The sequence below is a fragment of the Carlito syrichta genome, unplaced genomic scaffold (assembly GCF_000164805.1).
Source record: "Carlito syrichta isolate Samal-C Ts95f unplaced genomic scaffold, Tarsius_syrichta-2.0.1 Scaffold303367, whole genome shotgun sequence".
Lineage (NCBI taxonomy): Eukaryota > Metazoa > Chordata > Mammalia > Primates > Tarsiidae > Carlito > Carlito syrichta.
Window position 1 is genome coordinate 217,551 of NW_007247463.1, and position 18,878 is coordinate 236,428.

An 18,878-nucleotide genomic window follows, 5' to 3' on the forward strand; every position below is an offset into this window, starting at 1 on the left:
GGCTCAGGCAATCCACTCACCTCAGCCTCCCAAAGGCGTGGGATTACAGACTGAGCCACGGAGCCCGGCTACCAACATCCTTTTAACTGATGGCTCTTTTATATTCTTTTGACCAGTGCTCTCTTTCCTTAAATACATTCTACTGAAGCTTTTTTTTTTTTTTGTAGAGACGAGGTCTTACCAAGTTGCCCGGGCTGGTCTCGAACCCACAGGGTCAGGCAATCCCCGTGCCACGGCCTCCCAAAGTGCTGGGATTATAGGCTGAGCCACTGAACTTGACCCTTAAACACATTCTAAATGTTTGCTTCCGTCTTCACCTCTCTCCCCACGTTGGAACCTTTCTTCCTGTCTCACCACACTTCCCAGAAAAGCTTGCCTATCACGAGGCCTTAGAAGTAACTTCCATCAATTTCACAGACCCTGCTGACAGACAAACGCACTCGACAAGCTTCCTTCCTCCTGTCTTAGAGGTTGACCTTCCCACACTGTTCAAGGCTGAGTTTTTCACCTATGGACGGAGCAAAATCTCTTCTGCCTCCATAAGTAAACTTAGCCATGAATTGTTTCTTCCATCATCTGAATCTCAACCTCTCCTTCAAACTGATCATATTTTCTTTGGCCTAAAAAAGCAAGCCTACTTTTCCCCTGTCCTTTAAAATCTGTTCTTTGTCTTTCAGTCTCTTTCCTCCCCATCCCCCACTTTTCTGAACTTCTTAAAACTTAGCAAAATAATATGCTTACTATCCTTATCAACTTGCTTTAAAGTCACTTTTCAGCCCAGTGCAATCTGACTTCATTCCTGACCCTTGTCTTGAATTTTTGTCTCACCACAGTCACCAAGACCTCCTAATTATTTACCTCGATGGAAAATTTGTAGTCCTGCTTTTACTGGAGTCTTAACACTACATTATGCACTATGGACCACTCATTCCTTCTCGAAATTTCCTCCTCTTGCAGAGAAATTGTGCTCTTGTTTCCCCATCACTGATTTCTTTTCATTCATTGAAACCTATTTATTGAAGGCCAGTCACAGTTCTGTGGACTGGGAATTCCACTTCCCATTGATTATCTCAGTGGAGAGAAAGATACAATAAGTAGAATCAATGTATTCTGTAGTACATTAGAAAGTAACAAGTATCATTATTTATCCACGTAGAGATATTAATCAGAGAGTTATTGGTTATAATATGTAATTCTGGAAGGGTTCTCAGTTGGAGAAAAACATTTGGGCATGTGGCCGGATGCGGCAAATGCTCACATATATTTCTTGAATGATTGAGTGAATGAACGCAGAAACACAGGAGTAGCTGCTTTGGGATCAGCAGTTGGCTCCATGGCAATCTCCTGGGATGACAGAATGTCTCCCACTAACCCTTGGCAGAAAGGGGGGTTGGTAGCAGTTAAAGGTATTTCCCTTGGAAAGCCAAGCGGCAAGCTTTAACGACCCGCCAGGCGCCAGGCAGGTTTTGTCTAAGAAAGGCCAAATAGCCAGAGACTGGCCATTTCATGGAAATGCAAAAGAGTAACTAACTTAAAAACTTAGCCAAAACCCCTCTTTTGAAGTTAACAGTTTACAATCCTATACTTTGCATTTTCTGGAGACCATTTGTTCTTTGAAAAATCTGATTTTGCTGAGTACAACCTTGTATGATTCCAAAGGAAATATGTAATCGCTCAACCCGACCCCCTCCCTTACCTAAATGAAAGTATAAGACCCCGCTTCGCCCGTTCTGGGGGGCTCGATTTGGACACATTAGCCCTCGAGCCCACCGGCGTAATAAAGTCGCCACTTCCTATAGTAGTCTCGGTGTCACAGTCTCTCTATTTTCCCACTGCAGGTATAGTCAGAATATATAAGTAATAAAGTTGTGTGGTTGGATAAGATCACTCAGGAAGCAGTGAGATTGCTGTTTAGAGGTTGGGAAGAAGAGGAAGAAACATCAAGGAAGATGAAAATGAGTGAGTGGAAAGTAAGAGGGAAACCAGGAGAGTGTGGTGCTTGGAAGGTGTGTGGGAAAAACGTTTGAACAGGCTTTCTTAAGTGTGATATCAACAGTGCTAAGAGATCAAAGCAAAGGGTACTAAGAGAGTGAACTAACCAAGAATTGACTAATGGATTTTGCTTCATGGAGGTCATTGATAACTTTGACGAAAGCAGTTTTGGTGGGCACATAGTATAAAAACTTGATTGGAATGGATTTCAGAGAGAATGGCAGGAAACACATGAGAGACAGTGAGGGCAGGCGACCCATTTTCCCTTACGGGTTATGTTTATACCTATTCGCCTATCCATCCTAAACATTAAACCTATCCAGGTCTCATCTGTTCTTTTTATATGTTTGTGGCAGAGAAACAAGTGTCTACACACAAGATGTGTCCATTCTTTGCTGCGACCAGTGTAATAGCATCTTTAACTGAGCACATTGTCATTCAGAGCACATAGTGTGTTTTCTGGTTCCTGTGCCATTATGTTGGCCATATGACCAAGGGAAGTAGATAGTAGTTTTCAGAGTTAGTATCCAGGAATACTTAGAGACAGTTGGTGTGTGCTTTCTTCTCCTTTTACTGGTCCCTTTATCCATCTTTCTGCTAGAATGTGCATGGGGGGCAGTTTTCTTAGATCACGAAGGATGGTGGAGCACCGAGTTGGAAAAAGATCAAGTTCCTGAGAACTTTGTGGAAAAAAAGTTTCCTGTCAGTCCTTGACTGCTTACTTTTTACTTCTACATGAGAGGAAATAAATTTCTTGTTAAATTACTATTATAAGCCGGGCTCGGTAGCTCAGCCTGTAATCCCATGCCTTTGGGAGGCTGAGGTGAGTGGATTGCCTGAGCCCGCGGGTTCGAGACCCGCCTGGGCAGCAAGAACTCATCTCTACAATATTTCAAAAAATCAACCAGGCGTGGTAGCACACGCCTGTAATTCCGGCTACTCGGAAGGCTGAGGTGGAAGGACGGCCGGAGTCCAGCAGAGGTCGAGGCTGCAGTGGCCGGGAGCGGCCACTGCACTCCAGTCTGGGTGACAGAGTGAGACTTCATCTCAAAAAAAAAATTACTATTCTATTGAATCTTAATACTTCCCAACCCAATTCTAACTTATAACTTCCTTTGGTAATATTAGTCATTATTTCATTTACTATCTTTTTCTTCCAATGACTACTTAATCTCCATCTCTAGAGCAGACCTCAACCTTTAGAAATGTTTCTTAAAATATGAAGTAAGCTCTCATTTACAGACAGGATAATGTTAATGAACTGATAATGAACCTGCTCTCTCACTGTAAACAAATAGAAACCTCAACAAAATATATAGCACAACTGTTTTCAGAGACTGTGTCATAGGAAGTACTGGATAGTGAGCCCTTGGAGATCGCAGACAGGGGAGTCCTAAGATTGTCCCAGATTCTACCTGGAGCATGTTCTGAGCCACATCTCATGAAAAGAAACCAAAGTAAGACTGAATGATCTCTCTGAGTTAAGAAGACAGAGATGGGGAGTGGGGAGGCCAAGGGAGCTAGGATTGTAAGGGCAGATACTGGAGAAGAGGGAATTATGTAGAGAAATAGCTCCAGGAATCTGCATAGGGTCTCTTGAGTCTTTGACTAAATACTAAGTTATGCCTGTTTAGGATAAAGCTTCATCAGGATAAACAAACACACAAACAGAAACTATTCTGGCACAATTTCTAGAGTTCAAACTGGTCTGCCAGATATTTGAGTTTCAACCAGCTGCCGTGGATAAAACTCACTGAACACTAAGAATATTTACTAGAAGTCCCAGCAAAATCTTATCTTAGTAGCAGAGCTAAGATGTAGAGTAAAGGCTGTACGAACCCCACCTTAACAGAGTATAAAGACAAATCTCAAAATCATCAAGCTGATCCACATATTTGCCAGCCAAAGCAAAATCCCACACTCTTTAATGGAATACAACAAAATCCAGACACATTTGACAATGTAACATTCATATTTTCTAGTATTATTATACATGGAAAGAAGCAGGTAGATGCGATCCATAGCTGATATTAATTAGTTAATAAAACGGAATATAGACTGAGCACTGTGGTTTACAACTGTGATGCCAGAACTTTGGGTGGCAAAGGAATGCCTGAGGCCAGGAGTTTGAGCCCAGCCTGGGCAACACAGTGAGACCTCATCTCTACAATAAATTGAAAAATTAGCTGGGCATGGTGGTGAGTGCCTGAAATTCCAGCTACTTGAAAGGCAGAGGTAGAAGGATCACCTGAACCCAGCAGGTTGAGATTCCAGTAGCCATGATTATGCCAGTGCACTCCAGCCTGGGTGACAGAGTGAGACTCTGACTCAGGAAAAAACAAACAAACAAACAAACAAAAAACAAAACAGAATATAGAAATGACAGAGAGGATGGAACTAGCCAATAAGGACTTTAAAACAGCTATTTTAAGCTGGGCTCGGTGGCTCAGCCTGTAATCCCAGCACTTTGGGAGGCCAAGGTGAGTGGATTGCCTGAGGCCACGGGTTCGAGACCTGCCTGGACAACTTGGCAAGATCTCATCTCTACAATAAATCAAAAAGTCAGCTGGGCGTGGTAGCGTGTACCTGTAGTTCTAGCTACTTGGAAGGCTGAGGCGGAAGGATCACCGGAGCCCAGCAGGTTGAGGCTGCAGTGGCCGGAAGCGACCACTGCACTCCAGTTTGGGCGACAGAGTGAGACTCCAACTCAAACAAACAAACAAACAAACAAACAAACAAAAAAACCCCAGCTATTTTATATATGCTCTAATACTTAAAAGAAAATGGGAGCTTATTGAGGAGAGAAAAGAATAAGTTAAAAATAACCAAATGTAACTTCCAGAGCTGGAAAATACAATATATGAAATAAAAAATCAACTGTATAGACTTATAGGCAGACTATGTATTGCAGAAGAAAATATCAGTTAAATTGAAGCTATCGTAATAAAAATGATCTAAATTCTAAATTGAAGCACAGAGAACAAAAAGAGTCAAAATGGCCTCCGGGACCGATATACAAGACACATAATTGGAGTCCTGTAAGTCGTGTGGGCAGAAATAACTTTTAAAAGAAATAAGTAGGCAGAGCTCGGTGGCTCAGCCTGTAATCCCAGCACTTTGGGACGCTGAGGCAAGTGGATTGCCTGAGCCTGCGGGTTCGAGACCAGCCCCGGCAAGTTGGTGAGAACTTGTCTCTACAATAAGCCAAAAATTAGCCAGGTGTGGTAGCGCACACCTGTAGTTCTGGCTTTTTAGAAGGCTGAGATGGAAGGATCGCCAGAGCCCAGCAGGTCGACACTGGGGTGGCCAGGACTGTGCCACTGTGCTCCAGCCTGGACAACAGAGTGAGACTCCAACTCAAAAAAAAAGAAGAAACAAATAACTGGGCGGGAAAATGGCGTCCATGGAGCCTTCTCTGATATGAGTCCCGGGTGGCCACTCCCATGCTGTGGACACCACCAAAGTAGAGTTTGTAGCCAAGAGGGAGTTGGTTACCATCATCCCTGACTTCAGACTGGACAAGATCTACCTTATGGGGGATACCTGGCACCTAACCCTGATTTACCAGTGGAAGTGGCTCTGTGATTGGCAATTAACCTGAAATAAACACAGAACTGTCGGGTGCTCCCTGCAGAAAAGTTGGAGAAGATGAGAGATCATGAGCGAAAGGAAGAAACCTTTCCCCAAGGCTTAGCCCTTGCCACGTGGGACTTACCAAGCTCCCATTAAATCATGTCTCAGACAACATCCTGAAAGCAGATGAGACCCAGACCCTGTCGAGGACACGTGGGACACTCGCATTACCATGCTACAGGGGTCCAGCCACAGCTTTGAGAGACAGCAGGAGCTGCGGGTCAAGCTGGATAACTTGACCTCGATGGAAATCAACACTCGCGGGACCTTCCTCACGCAAGCACTGAGCCACACGCACACACGCCGCACAAACCTCCAGCCTTCCGAGACTGTCTAGTCCCAGGACTTCTGGAGAAGGCTGTGGTGTGCCCGGGACTTGCTGGGGATGTGAGCGCTCAGGACTTGGTAGAGACACTCATGGTTCTGGAGCCCTGGAAGCATTTGTGAATGTGTGAGAAACGTGTCATGGTGCAAGGAATGGGTTCATAACGTTGTCAGGGAAGCACGAGTCTGGGAATAGTCCTCACAGCTCAGCTCCCTGGAACATTCTTCAGATCCACAAGGAAGCTGACTTTCCTTTTTTGGAAGAAGCAAAAGGCTTTAGGCAAATGTTATTCTCCCCGGCAGAACCTCAGGCCTACTGCATGAAACCGTCAAACACGGGCAGGTGAGTGACAGTGACTGTCAGACATCGACCAGCAGGAGTGGCGACACAGCCAAGGGCTTTTTCCTTCTTGATCCTGATTTCTTGGGCTAAATTTAGACTTTTCACCACAGGGGCTTCCAGAGAAGGAAGGCAGATGCCACGGCCAGGGTTGCTGATGGTGCTTATCCTCTAAGCCCCAATCCACAATAAACGGAATCAACCCTCCCCAGAAGAAATAAGTGCTGAAAATTTATAAAAATGTAATAAAAACTAAACCCTACAGATCCAAATAGCTTCATGAACTCTGAATAGGATAAACACAAGGAACGCCATACCAAGATGCATAATAATCACATTTCTAAAAACCAACAATAAAGGGAAAATCTTAAAAGCCGTCACAGAAAGACACATTGCATACAGAGGAAAAAAGGTTCAAATTATGATTACCATGCAAGTCCACGATGAAAAGCAAAGCAAAACAAAACTGTCAATCTAAAATTGACAGTAACTTTCAGCAAAATAACTTTCAAAAATGAAAGCAAACTTTTGATTCCAACCAACATGGAGGAATCAGGACTGAATTTTTTTTCCCTGGAAACAATGAAACCTCCCTCTGCCTCCCCCTAAAAATATATGGAATAATGATTTTCAGGTAGCTGGACATCAAATAAAAAGAACAGGGATCCTTGTGTTACAAAAGAAAATGAAGATGAATCCTCCAATTCCCCCAGATTACTGTTTTGAGAGAGTTTCTAGGTCATGACACAGGAAGAAGGAAACCAGCAATAACCTGGCAATTTCCCCGAGTTGAGTGAAAGGAGGTGAGAGTCTGGGGCAGCCAAGACAGCCGGAGTTCTTAGGACAGGGTCTCAGAAATGGAAGAGTTGTGTAGAGAGAAAACCCCAGGGATCTGTAAAGTAACCCTGGTTGGTTGACTTGCAATAGTGTGTTGACTAAAGTGAGTTGCCATTACATGATTGAACAGATTTTATTTTTTCCTTTTAAAAATTAACATTATTTTGAGCAACCCCCTGGGATCCCCTCCTGCTCTGGGAGCTTTTCTGTTCTCTCAATAAATCTTACTTTCAAAAAAAAATTAACATTATTTTAAATCGACAAATCATAATTGTATATGCCGGGAATGCCCCCAAATGCATATGCATTTTTAGAGATGTTATCTACGTGTGACTTTTCAAAGTTGAACTGAACTATGGTAGCAAGGTGTAGTATGACATTTGCTCAAAATATGGCGTTCATCAAATGAATGCTAGTGTCACCATGTGACAGGCAGTACAGTATTACAATTTTTTTTTTGAATTAGAGTCTCACTCTTTTGCCCAGGCTGGAGTGCAGTGGCACACTCACAGCCACCCCAGCCAGCATCAACCTGCTGGGCTCCAGCCACTCTTCTGCCTCAGCCTTCCAAGTATCTGGAACTACAGGCATGTACCACTGTGCCCAGCTAATATTTTGATGTATTGTAGAGATGAGGTCTCACCAAGTTGCCCAGGATGGTCTTGAACCCGTGGGCTCAGGCAATCCTCTTACCTCAGCCTCCCCAAATACTGGGATTATAGGCTTGAGCCACCATGCCTGGCCCTATTACAATTTTAATATAGTTTTTTCCTTTCTTGAAATATGCATGCATTTTTTTTGGCACCCTCTGTATTTACAGGATACAATGTGCTGTTTTGGTATATGTACATAATGTGAAATGACTAACTCAAGCTAATTAACATATTCATCACCTCAGATTCCCACCATTTTTTGTAGTGAGACATTTGAAATTTACTGTCAGTAATTTTGAAGGATATAATACATGATGAACTATAATCCCTCTGCTGTAATAGATCTCAAAAACTTACTCCTTCTATCTAACTGAAACTTTGTACCCTTTGCTAAACACCTCCCACCCTGCCCCCACGCCTGCCCCTTTGTAACCTCTGGCAACCACGATTCTGATTCTACTCTACTTCTATTTTGCGCAAAAGTGAGATCATGTGCTATTTCACTTAATGTGTTTTCTAGGTTCATCTATGTTGCCATAAATGACAGAAGATCATTTTTTTCTTAAGGCTGAATACTTTTCCATTGTGTGTAAATGTACCATAATTTCTGTGTCAATTCATCAGCTGCCGGACACTTAAGTTGATTCCATATCTTGGCTATAATAAGTAATCCTGCAATGAATATGGGAGTGCAGATATCTCGCTCACATATTGATTTCAGTTTCTTTGAGTATATAACCAGAAGTGGGATTGCTGGATCATATGGTAATTCTACTGTATTTTTAGTTTTTTGAGGAAACTTCATATTGTCTTTTTATATAGTGACTATACTAATTTACATTCCCATCAACAATATACAAGAATTTTTTCCCCTCCGCATCTTCACCAATACTCATTTTTATTTTTTCATAATGATTTTTTTTTTTGAGTTGGATTCTCACCCTGTCACCTGTGCTGGTGTGCTGTGACACGCTCACGGCCACTGCAGCCTTTAACCTGCTGGGCTAAGGTGATCATTCTGCCTCAGCCTTCTGAATAGTTGTGACTGCAGGCACATGCCACGACACCTGGCTAATTTTTGGATTTACTGTAGAGATGAGGTCTCACCAGGTTGCCCAGGCGGGTCTTGAACCCCTGGGTTTAGTCAATCCTCTTGCCTCTGCCTCTCAAATTGCTGGAATTACAAGCATGAGCTACCACTCCTGGTTATAATAGTTATTTTAGCAGGTATGTGGTGATCTCTCATTGGGATTTTAATTTGCATTTCCCTGATGATTAGAGATGTTGAGCATTGATGAAAGAAATTGGAGAAGATACAAATGAATGGAAAAATAGCCCATCTTCATGGATTGGAAGAACTAATACAGTTAAAATGTCCATACTACCCAAAGTAATTTACAGATTCAATGCAATTCCTATAAAAATTCTAACATCATTTTTTCAGAAATAGAAAGAAAATCCTAAAATTCACATGAAACCAGAAAAGACCCTGAATAGTAAAAACATCCTTGAACCAAAAGAACAAAGCTGGAGGCATCCTGCTCCTTGACTTAAAAATTTATTATAACGCTATTGTAATCAAAATAGCCTGGTATGTTACTGGCATAAAAACAGACACATTGACCAGTAGAACAGAATAAAAATCCCAGAAATAAACTCAAATGTCAACAGTCAATTGATTTTTAACAAAGGCGCCAAGAACACAATGGAGAAAGAATAGTCTCTCCAATAAATAATGTTGGGAAAAGTGGATACTCACGAGTGGAAGAATGAAATTGGACCCTTATCTCGCACCATATAACAAAATCAACTCAAAATGGATTGAAGATTTAAACATAAGACCTGAAACTGTAAAGTTACTCAAATAAAACGTAGGAGATTTCTCCTTGACATTGGTCTGGGCAATGATTTCTTAGCTAGGACTCAAAAAGCACCAGCAACAAGAGCAAAACTAGAAGTGTGGGACTGCATCAAATTAAAATACTTCTGCACAGAAAAGAAAGCAAATAACAGAGTGTAGAGACAACCCCCAAACTGGGAGAAAATTATATGTCTGTAAGGCACTAATATCCAAAAGATGAGGGGGCACAAAAATGTTTTTATAAAAAATTGTATATGTATTCTTACATGTTTAAACTTCAACTTCAATCACCTTCACAGTACTCTCTGTTTGATGCAACACACCTCTTGAGACACATTTCGCACTGCTTAAAACAGTATTTGAACTCATCAGTTGTTTTTTTTTTTTTTTGAGTTGGAGTCTCACTCTGTCGCCTAGACTGGAGTGCAGTGGTATGCTCCCGGCCACAGCAGCCTCGATCTGCTGGGCTCCGGCGATCCTTCTGCTTCAGCCTTCCAAGTAGCCGGAACTAAAGGTGCGCACTACCACACCTGGTTAATTTTTGATTTATTGTAGAGACGAGGTCTTGCCAAGTTCCCCGGGCGGGTCTCGAACCCGTAGGCTCAGGCAATCCACTCGCCTCGGCCTCCCTAAGTGCTGGGATTATAGGCTGAGCCACTGAGTCTGACCAAACTCACCAGTTGATGCCTTTTAGTGTTTCTGCTGTTTTTTGGTTTCACCTCTTCCACATTGGCAAAACGTTTCCCTTTGAGGATGTTTCTCATAGTGGGAAACAAACAAACAAACAAAGCCCTATCAGGATGAGATCAGGTGCATAAGGAGGGTGGAACAGGGGGTCATGCCGGTTTTCGTCAAAAACTGCTGAACACTCAGCACGATGTGGGCAGGTGCATTGTGACGGTGGAAGAACCAGTCACCTGTTTGCCACAACTTGGGACGTTTCTTCTGCAACGCAGCCTCTCACCACAACACTAGCTGGTACAATGATGCCAACGGGTTCCTAGAACACTTACCTAGTGGGGAACCCTGTACTACAAGGGGCCTGCTCTCCAGAAGATAGTTCTGGGTTTTTTTGGGTCCCCCTTTGTATGTAGTCATGCATTGCTTAATGATGGGGCTATGTTCTGAGAAATGTGTCATTAGGCAATGTTTGTTGTGTGAACATCATAGAGTGCAGTTACACAAACCTAGATGGGGTAGCCTGCTGCACACCCAGGCTATAGGGCACAGTCTTTTGTTTCTAGGCTACAAACCAGTAGAGCATATGACTTAATACTGTAGGCAATTGTAACACAATAGTATTTGTGCAACTAAAAACATATCTAAATGTAGAAAAGTTACAATAAAAATACGGTATAGAGAGAGAGAGAGAGAGAGAGAGAGAGAGAGAGAGAGAGAGAGAAAAGATGGCCTGCCTGTATAAAGCACTAACCATGAATGAAGCTTGCAGGATTGAAAGACCTTATCTCTACAATAAATCAAAAAATTAGCCAGGTGTGGTAGCGCGTGCCTGTAGTTCCAGCTACTTGAGGCTGTGGTGGCCGGGAGCGGCCACTGCACTCCAGTCTGGGTGACAGAGTGAGACTCCAACTCAAAAAAAAAAAAAAGAAAAAGAAAGTCACTTTGGGTGTGTCAGTGAGTGCCGTGCGTGAGCGTAAAGACCTGGGACATTGGATAAAGATATTTATTGTCTTTATATCCTTAACCTATAAACTTTTGTGCATTAAAAAATTTTTAAGTTGCCTGGGCCCACACGGGGTCAGGACCATCCATGTCACCGTCTTCCGCTCCACATCTTGTCTCACTGGAAGGTCTTCAGAGGCAATGACACGCATGGAACTGCCATCTCCTGGGATCCCAATGCCTTCTTCCGGAAGGCCTCCTGAAGGATCTGCCTGAGGCTCTTTTACAGTTAACTTTAAAAATATAAGGTATACACGCTAAAAGAATGATAAAATGTATAGGAAGTGCACAGACCAGGAACACAGTCGTTTCTTAGCATTGCAAGTGTTAGGCACTGTCTGGTGATTGCGGGCGCTGTCCTCTTATCTAACTGGTGGTGCCGAAGGTGTGCTTACACCAGCATCATCACACACATGTGAACAAATGTGTTGTGCTGTGATTGCAGTTTGACTGCCATGTCCCTAGGCAACGGGAACTTTCCAGCTCCCTTATACTTGTATGGGACCACTGCTGTAGTTGTGGCCTGTCCGTCGCTGACCTGGCTGAAACGTTGTTTTGCAGCTCATGACTGCGTAAGGAACTCAACTCAATAGCAAGAAAACAAAGAACCTGAGTTAAAAATGGGCAAAGGGTCTGAACAGGCATTTCTTGAAAGAAGAGACAGGAACTGGGTGCAGTGGTCCATTCTTGTCATCCCAGCACTTTGGGAGGTGGAGGTGGGAGAATTGCTTGAGCCTCTAGGAGTTTGAGACCAGCCTGGGCAACAGTGAGACTCCATTAAACTTAAAAACAAATTAAAAAAGCAGATATACAAATGGATGTGGCAGCATTTTTTCTATGCAAAATACTCTAATGGTTTTTCCATCGAATGCAAAGTAAAAGCCAGTGTATTCAGTGTACAGATATGCCCTCGTTTGCGTCTGTTCACATCTCTTCATAATTATTCCTGGGGTCCCTCCTGGGCCAGAAAAACATATTTAGATTTGTCTCAAGTGAGATAAAAAGTCATCGGAGACTCCAGATTCTGGGATGGAGAGGAGATTGGGTGGAAATAGACCAGAAGGGAAAATGCTTGGAGGTAGGTAAGAATATTAAGTTTCTCTAATTGTTCAGGCGCTATCTGGTACATTTTAAAGGGTGGAAGCTTGAAGCGTGAGTATACTAAATTCTAGTTTAAACAGGTCCCAGGCATACGTTGAAGGTAATTTAAAAAAAACTTTTGGTATATCAGATCACATCTTTGTGGGTTTACGTATTAAATGACAGTGACAGTCTGTTCTAGAGAAGTTCCAATATATGTCAGGAGGTGGCAGCATTGTCAAGCACCAGGACACTCGGAGCTGCCCGTCGCCCTCCATTGGCGTGGTGGCCTCTTGGATTCGAGATCCCGGTGGCCTCTCTCCCGCTCTCACTTAGCCGGCCTCCCCTCCCCCACCTCTCCCTCCTCCTCCTTCTGAGCTAAGGTGGAACGGGCTGGGGGAAATGGGCGAAGGAGGGGGCGCTGACTCTGGTCTTTTTTTAGACCCTTGGGATAGAATCGCCCTCCTAAACACTACTTGGATTGTATCACATGGCTCTCTTAAAAATCTCTGCGAGCCGAGCTCGGTGGCTCAGCCTGTAATCCCGCGCCTTTGGGAGGCTGAGGTGAGTAGATTGCCTGAGCCCGTAGGTTCGAGACCCGCCTCGGCAGGCGAGACTTCATCTCTACATTAAATCAAAAAAATCAGCCGCGCGTGGTAGCGTGCGCCTGTAATTCCAGCTACTTGAAATGCTGAGGCGGAAGGATCGCCGGAGCCCAGCAGGTCGAGGCTGCGGTGGCCGGGAGCGGCCGCTGCACTCCAGTCTGTGCGACAGAGTGAGACTCCAACTCAAAAAAAGAAAAAAAAAATCTCTGTGAGCCAAGACCAGAATTATGAGACACTCAGAGCTATTTTCAGGATTTCAGCAAAAGCTAGGTCTTGGAAAATGTCAACCGCTAATGCTGGGATTATCATGAGTCTGGGATAAATCTGATCGTCTCTTGCTGAGCAAAGGCCTGGGTTGGGAGTTTTAAATGTCTCGCAATAAGCGGGGAGATATTATTTCTAAATTAAATTCAGCCAAGCGATTAAACGCTTTCAAAATATTGGAAGCTTGGTCAACCCATAAGAAAGCAGGACTGGTGAAAAACTTGGGATTCATGATCTTGGTGGAAATGTAAAGATTGTCGTCAAACATCTAATGGATTCTTCTGGACTGGGCATGGTGGCTCATGCCTGTAAGCTCAGCACTTTGGAAGGCCGAGGTGGGAAGATTGCTTGAGCCCAGGTATTTGAGACCATCCTGGGCAACATGGTGAGACCTCGTTTCTACAAAAGAAATTGTTTAGAATGAGCTGGAAATGGTGGTGCACACTTGTTTTATTTTAGTTTTTATTTTTATTTTTGAGTTGCAGTCTCACTCCATCACCCAGACTAGAGTGCAGTGGCACGCTCCCGGCCACCGCAGCCTCGACCTGCTGGGCTCTGGTGATCCTTCCGCCTCAGCCTTCCGAGTAGTCAGAATTACAGGCATGCGCTACTACGCCCGGCTAATTTTTTGATTTATTGTAGAGATGAGGTCTCGCCAAGTTGCCTCGGCGGGTCTCGAACCCACGGGCTCAGGCAATCCACTCACCTCAGCCTCCCAAAGCGCGGGATTACAGGCTGAGCCACCGAGCCCGGCTGGTGGTGCACACTTGTAGTCCCAGCTACTCAGGAGGCTGTGGCCAGAGGATCACCCGAGCCCAGGAGGCAAAGGCTGCAGCGAGCCATGATGGTACCACTGCACTCGAGCCTGGATGACAGAGTAAGATCTCAACGCCAAATAAGTAGGACTGTTCTGACTGGGGCTGTGGGGGACAACCGGAGCCACCTGGGTTGGAGATGGGTTGATCAAGGACTTGTGACCTCTGGTAGATAAGCCAAACTCTCTCAGCTGCCCTTTTCTCAATCTACTGTATTGCTGTTAGGTCAAATTAAATAATGTATTTAAAGGACTCAGCACAGCACTAGTGCATAGTTGCTGTGTTCATTACACTTTTCTTGCGTAAATTGAACTAAAGCAATAGTGACATTGCATGTTATAGCCTGCTGGGTCTCTGAGATCCTGGCCACAGCGAGACTTTGAACTCAATGGGTAGAAAAAGAGGTGAATGTGATTCTCCGGTTGGGGACATTTAAATCACTGTCTTTATTTTTATTTTATTTATTATCATTTTTTGAGTTGGAGTCTCACCCTGTCGCCCAGGCTGGAGTGCAGTGGCATGCTCACGGTTACTGCAGCCTCGACCTGATGGGCTCAGGTAATCCTTCTGTCTCAGCCTCCCAAGTAGCTGGGACTACAGGAGTGCGCCACTGTACCCTGCTAATTTTTTTTTGACTCATGGTAGAGATGAGGTCTTGTCATGTTGCCCAGGCTGGTCTCGAACTCCTAGGCTCAGGCAATCCTCTTGCCTCAGCCTCCCAAAGTGCTGGGATTACAGGCGTGAACTACGGCGCCCAGTCAAAATTACTATTTTTAATTTTTCGAGATTCTCGGGCAATCGGATACATTCAAAACTGCCCCTCGCCCTGGAGGGGGCTGATACGGAACTGAGGTGTTGTCAGTCTAGATGCTACTTGTCTCCTGTCCTCACAGCATGCGGCCAAGTACACGGTATCAACTGTGGAAACTGACTTGGTAGAAAGGAAGCATGCCTGCGTCTTTGCACTGAGTACGGCTGGCCCTCCATCACCTGAGGTCCGGGGAGCAAGTCTTGCCTTTAACCTGCATTGCTCTCATGTCGTACAGGAAGCGAGACGGCGATTTGCGGTCACTGTCCACCATCTCTTACTTGAGGACATGCATTTAGCCTGTTCTCAAACAGAGCGTCTCCTAAGACACTTGGCGGAGCCAGGGCACCGGGTCTTCCTCTCAGCTGTCCTGAAGCCAGCAGGCGGCAGGGACGTGCTCTTCTCACCTTCCTCCCAGCGACTGAAGTCTTCAGATCACAGTGGCTCAAGTCAGAAAGGAGCCGAGGGACCACTCTGTCCAGCCAGCCTTGGTGTACGCGAATTCCTCGGATGACACCGTTTCTGGAGGACTTCAGGAAAGTCCCTGGGGGAGGCCTGAGGCCGGTGTCCTGTGCCACCTTGCGAGGCCTTTTCCTTTCCATGGGAAGCCGGGATTCTCAGCCGCGCCCTTGTGAATTGTCCTTATCTCGGGCAACTCAAGGCCTCATATTTCTTCTGGAAGTTCCTCCCTCCCACAGCAGGATGGGAGGAAGATCATGTAAATTCTAGTAGCCCTTTTCCTCCGATGATTTCTAATAGTTCCTTTTTGGAGAATTATGCTGTCTGATGGTTCTTTGTTAAAAAGTCTCTCCTTTGAAGAAAACCTTTTCCTTTGCGGCAACATGGATGCAGCTAGTGACCACCGCCCTAAGCGGATGATCACAGAGACAGAAAATGGAATCCTACGTGTTCTCCTTAATTAGTGGGAGCTAGACCCTGAACACACACGGGCACAGAAATGGGCACAACAGACACTGAGGACGCCCAAGGGGGGAGGGAGGGAGGGGGTACAGGTTGAAAGCAACCCCCTGGAAGCCATGCTCACCACTTGGGTGATGGCTCAGTAGAAACCCAGGCCTCACCAGCATGCAACACGCCCATGAACCAAACCTGCACATGTGCGCCTTGAATCTAAAAATAATACCATAGCCGGGTTCGGTGGCTCAGCCTGTAATCCCGCGCCTTTGGGAGGCCGAGGTGAGTGGATTGCCTGATCCCGCGGGTTCAAGACCTGCCTGGGCAGGCGAGACCTCATCTCTACAATAAAATAAAAAAAATTAGCTGGGCATGGTATCATGTGCCTGTAATTTCGGCTACTCGGAAGGCTGAGGTGGAAGGATCGCCGGAGCCCAGCAGGTCGAGGCTGCGGTGGCCAGGAGCGACCACTGCACTCCAGTCTGGGTGACAGAGTGAGACTCCAACTCAAAAAAAGATGATGATAATAATAATACCATAGAAATAAATGCAAGCAAACACACAAAAAGCCTCTTTCTTAATCACGGAATTTTGCTCCTGTTTCTGTATGTGAATATGTGTAGGTTTCTATAGAAGATCAGGAAGTGGCTTGTCATTAAGTGAGTTGTTTCTCACTGCTTGTTGAGTGCATATAAGATAGCAGGTGCTGGGAATACAAGAGTGAGCAAGACAGAACCCCCGCCCTGGGGAGTTTAGATTTTAATAGGCTGTTATCTCAAAAAAGGTGAAAGTAGGCGGTGTTAACTACTGCTGCATAACAAGTCATGCCCCAGAAACCTAGTGGTTTAAAATAACACACATTTAACTTATATCTTCCTGTTTCTGTACATTAGGCGTTTGGGAGGGGCCTCGCTGGGTGGTTCTAGCTTGGGTTCTTAAGCGTGACGTCAGTCGAATGTTGGCAGAGGCTACAGTCGTCTGAAGGTTTAACTGAGGCTGGAGAGTCTGTTCTGAAGTTGGTCCCGCCCTGGTGTACCTGAACTCTTTTTTGGGAGACCTTCGGGACAATCCTTGAGTGAGGTCAAGAACTTTGTTCCCTATGCCACGTGGCTGTTGGTAGGAGGCCTCAGTTCCTCACCACATGGCCTCCCTGCATGACCTGAACATCCTCACAGTGTAGTGGCTGGCTTCTCCTGGAATAAATTATCAGAGAAGGGAAGGAGAGAGAGAGAGAGGAAAAAGTTGTGATGCCTTTTCTGACCTACACATTGTCACTTCTTTTTTTTTTTCTTTTTTCTTTTGAGTTGGAGTCTCACTCCGTCACCCAGACTGCAGTGCAGTGGCACGCTCGTGGCCACCGCAGCCTCGACCTGCTGGGCTCTGACCATCCTTCCACCTCAGCCTTCCAAGTGGCCGGAGCTACAGGTGCGCGCTACCATGCCCAGCTAGTTTTTGGTCTATTGTAGAGATGAGGTCTCATCAATTTGCCCAGGTGGGTCTCGAACCCACAGGCTCGGGCAATCCACTCCCCTTGGCCTCCCAAAGCACTGGGATTACAGGCTGAGCCACCGAGCCCGGCCCACATTGTTATTTCTGCCATATGGTATTTGTTGTTATTGGAGTCTCCCAGCCCATGCAAGCTTCATCCGTTGAAGGGAAAAGGCACCAAAGAATTTGTGGATGGGTTATAAAACCACCATGTAGATGTATACTTATGCCTTTTTTTTTGAGTCAGAGTCTTGTTCTGCTCCCCAGGCTGGGGTGTCATGGTACGATCAGGGCTCACCACCGCCTAGACCTCCTGGGCTCAGACAATCCTCTCACCTTAGCTTCCTGGGTAGCTGGGACTCCAGGCACACACCACCACACGTGGCTGATTTCGTTTTGGTAGAGGTGAGGTCTCACTATGTTGCCCAGGCTAGTCTCAAACTCCTGGGTTCAAGCCATTGTCCCGTCTGGGCCTCCCAAAGTGTTGGCATCCCAGGCGCGAACCACCGCTCCCCGCCAGCTACACTGTTGCATATCTCCAGAGGCCACGATTCCCTCAGGATACAAAAGCAAGTCTAGTGCTCACAAGTTAATTAATTTATCCATTCAGCAAATATTTATCGCACACCCATGACTTGCTAGAAATCCCAGCATTGAAACATCCTCATTCTTTCCTCGGGACTCAGGAAAGAGTAACAATACTTTCAGCTTAGTTCAAAATTGGAAGGGCCAGAGCGTTAATCTTTCCTAGAATAAGTAAGAAACAGACCGTCTAACCCAGGTAAAGGCGCCTTCCAACCAACTGCAAATCCACAGTGCGGTTGTCCTTGATTCATGTGTGTTCTGAACTCTTTTTATTTTGGAAATCCTTCCCCTTTTGCAGAGGTTGCCTAGCAACCAGAGCTCGGCTCAGTTCACACCAGGAATGCCGGAGCAGAGTTCCTCAAGGACTTTGGAATTTGCTGGGTTTCCCCGAGCTGCGGAAAAACGGCTGGTCACTGAGTCCCAAGAGTCACTTGGCAGTGCAGAGGGTGGGCGTCCAGGTGGGAAGACCCTGGGAGGAACGGAATTTGTCTAGGTGCGGGGAAGGATGTGCATGCGTCCGGGTGGCAAGGGATGGTTCTCATCTACGGAAGAACAACACTTGTCTTTGAATGACCTTGACGCCAGTTCCAGCGGCGCCTACACTGAACTGGGAAGGACAGAAGGACAGGACGTGGTGAGCCAGGCCCTCTCACTTCTGACCGGTCCCTGGTGTTGTGATGAGAAACTGTCCGTTTTAAGATGCTGGCACACAGGAACCTCAAGACAGGCTACTTCTCAAATTTTCACTGGCCCGAAAGGAGGAAATATGATGAGAATTCTTTTCCTAACATGTGTTTTGAAAAAAAAATCAAGTCCAGTAAACATCCAATGAGCATGTGCTACATGCAAGACACTGGTTTATGTGCGTGGAAATGAAAGCAATGTGGTTTGACACCTATCATTCATTCATTCAGTAAATATTAAGGGTACAGCTTGCCAGGAGCTGTGTTAGGCACTGGCATATAGACCCTAAATAAAATAGATATATCTCTTCT

General features: G+C 45.2%; 1 pseudogene; it reads left to right on the top strand.

Annotated features, from left to right (window-relative positions):
• Positions 1 to 18,376, top strand: part of LOC103260856 — a 21,223-nt pseudogene extending 2,847 nt beyond the window's left edge.
• Positions 18,377 to 18,878: the final 502 nt, after the last annotated feature.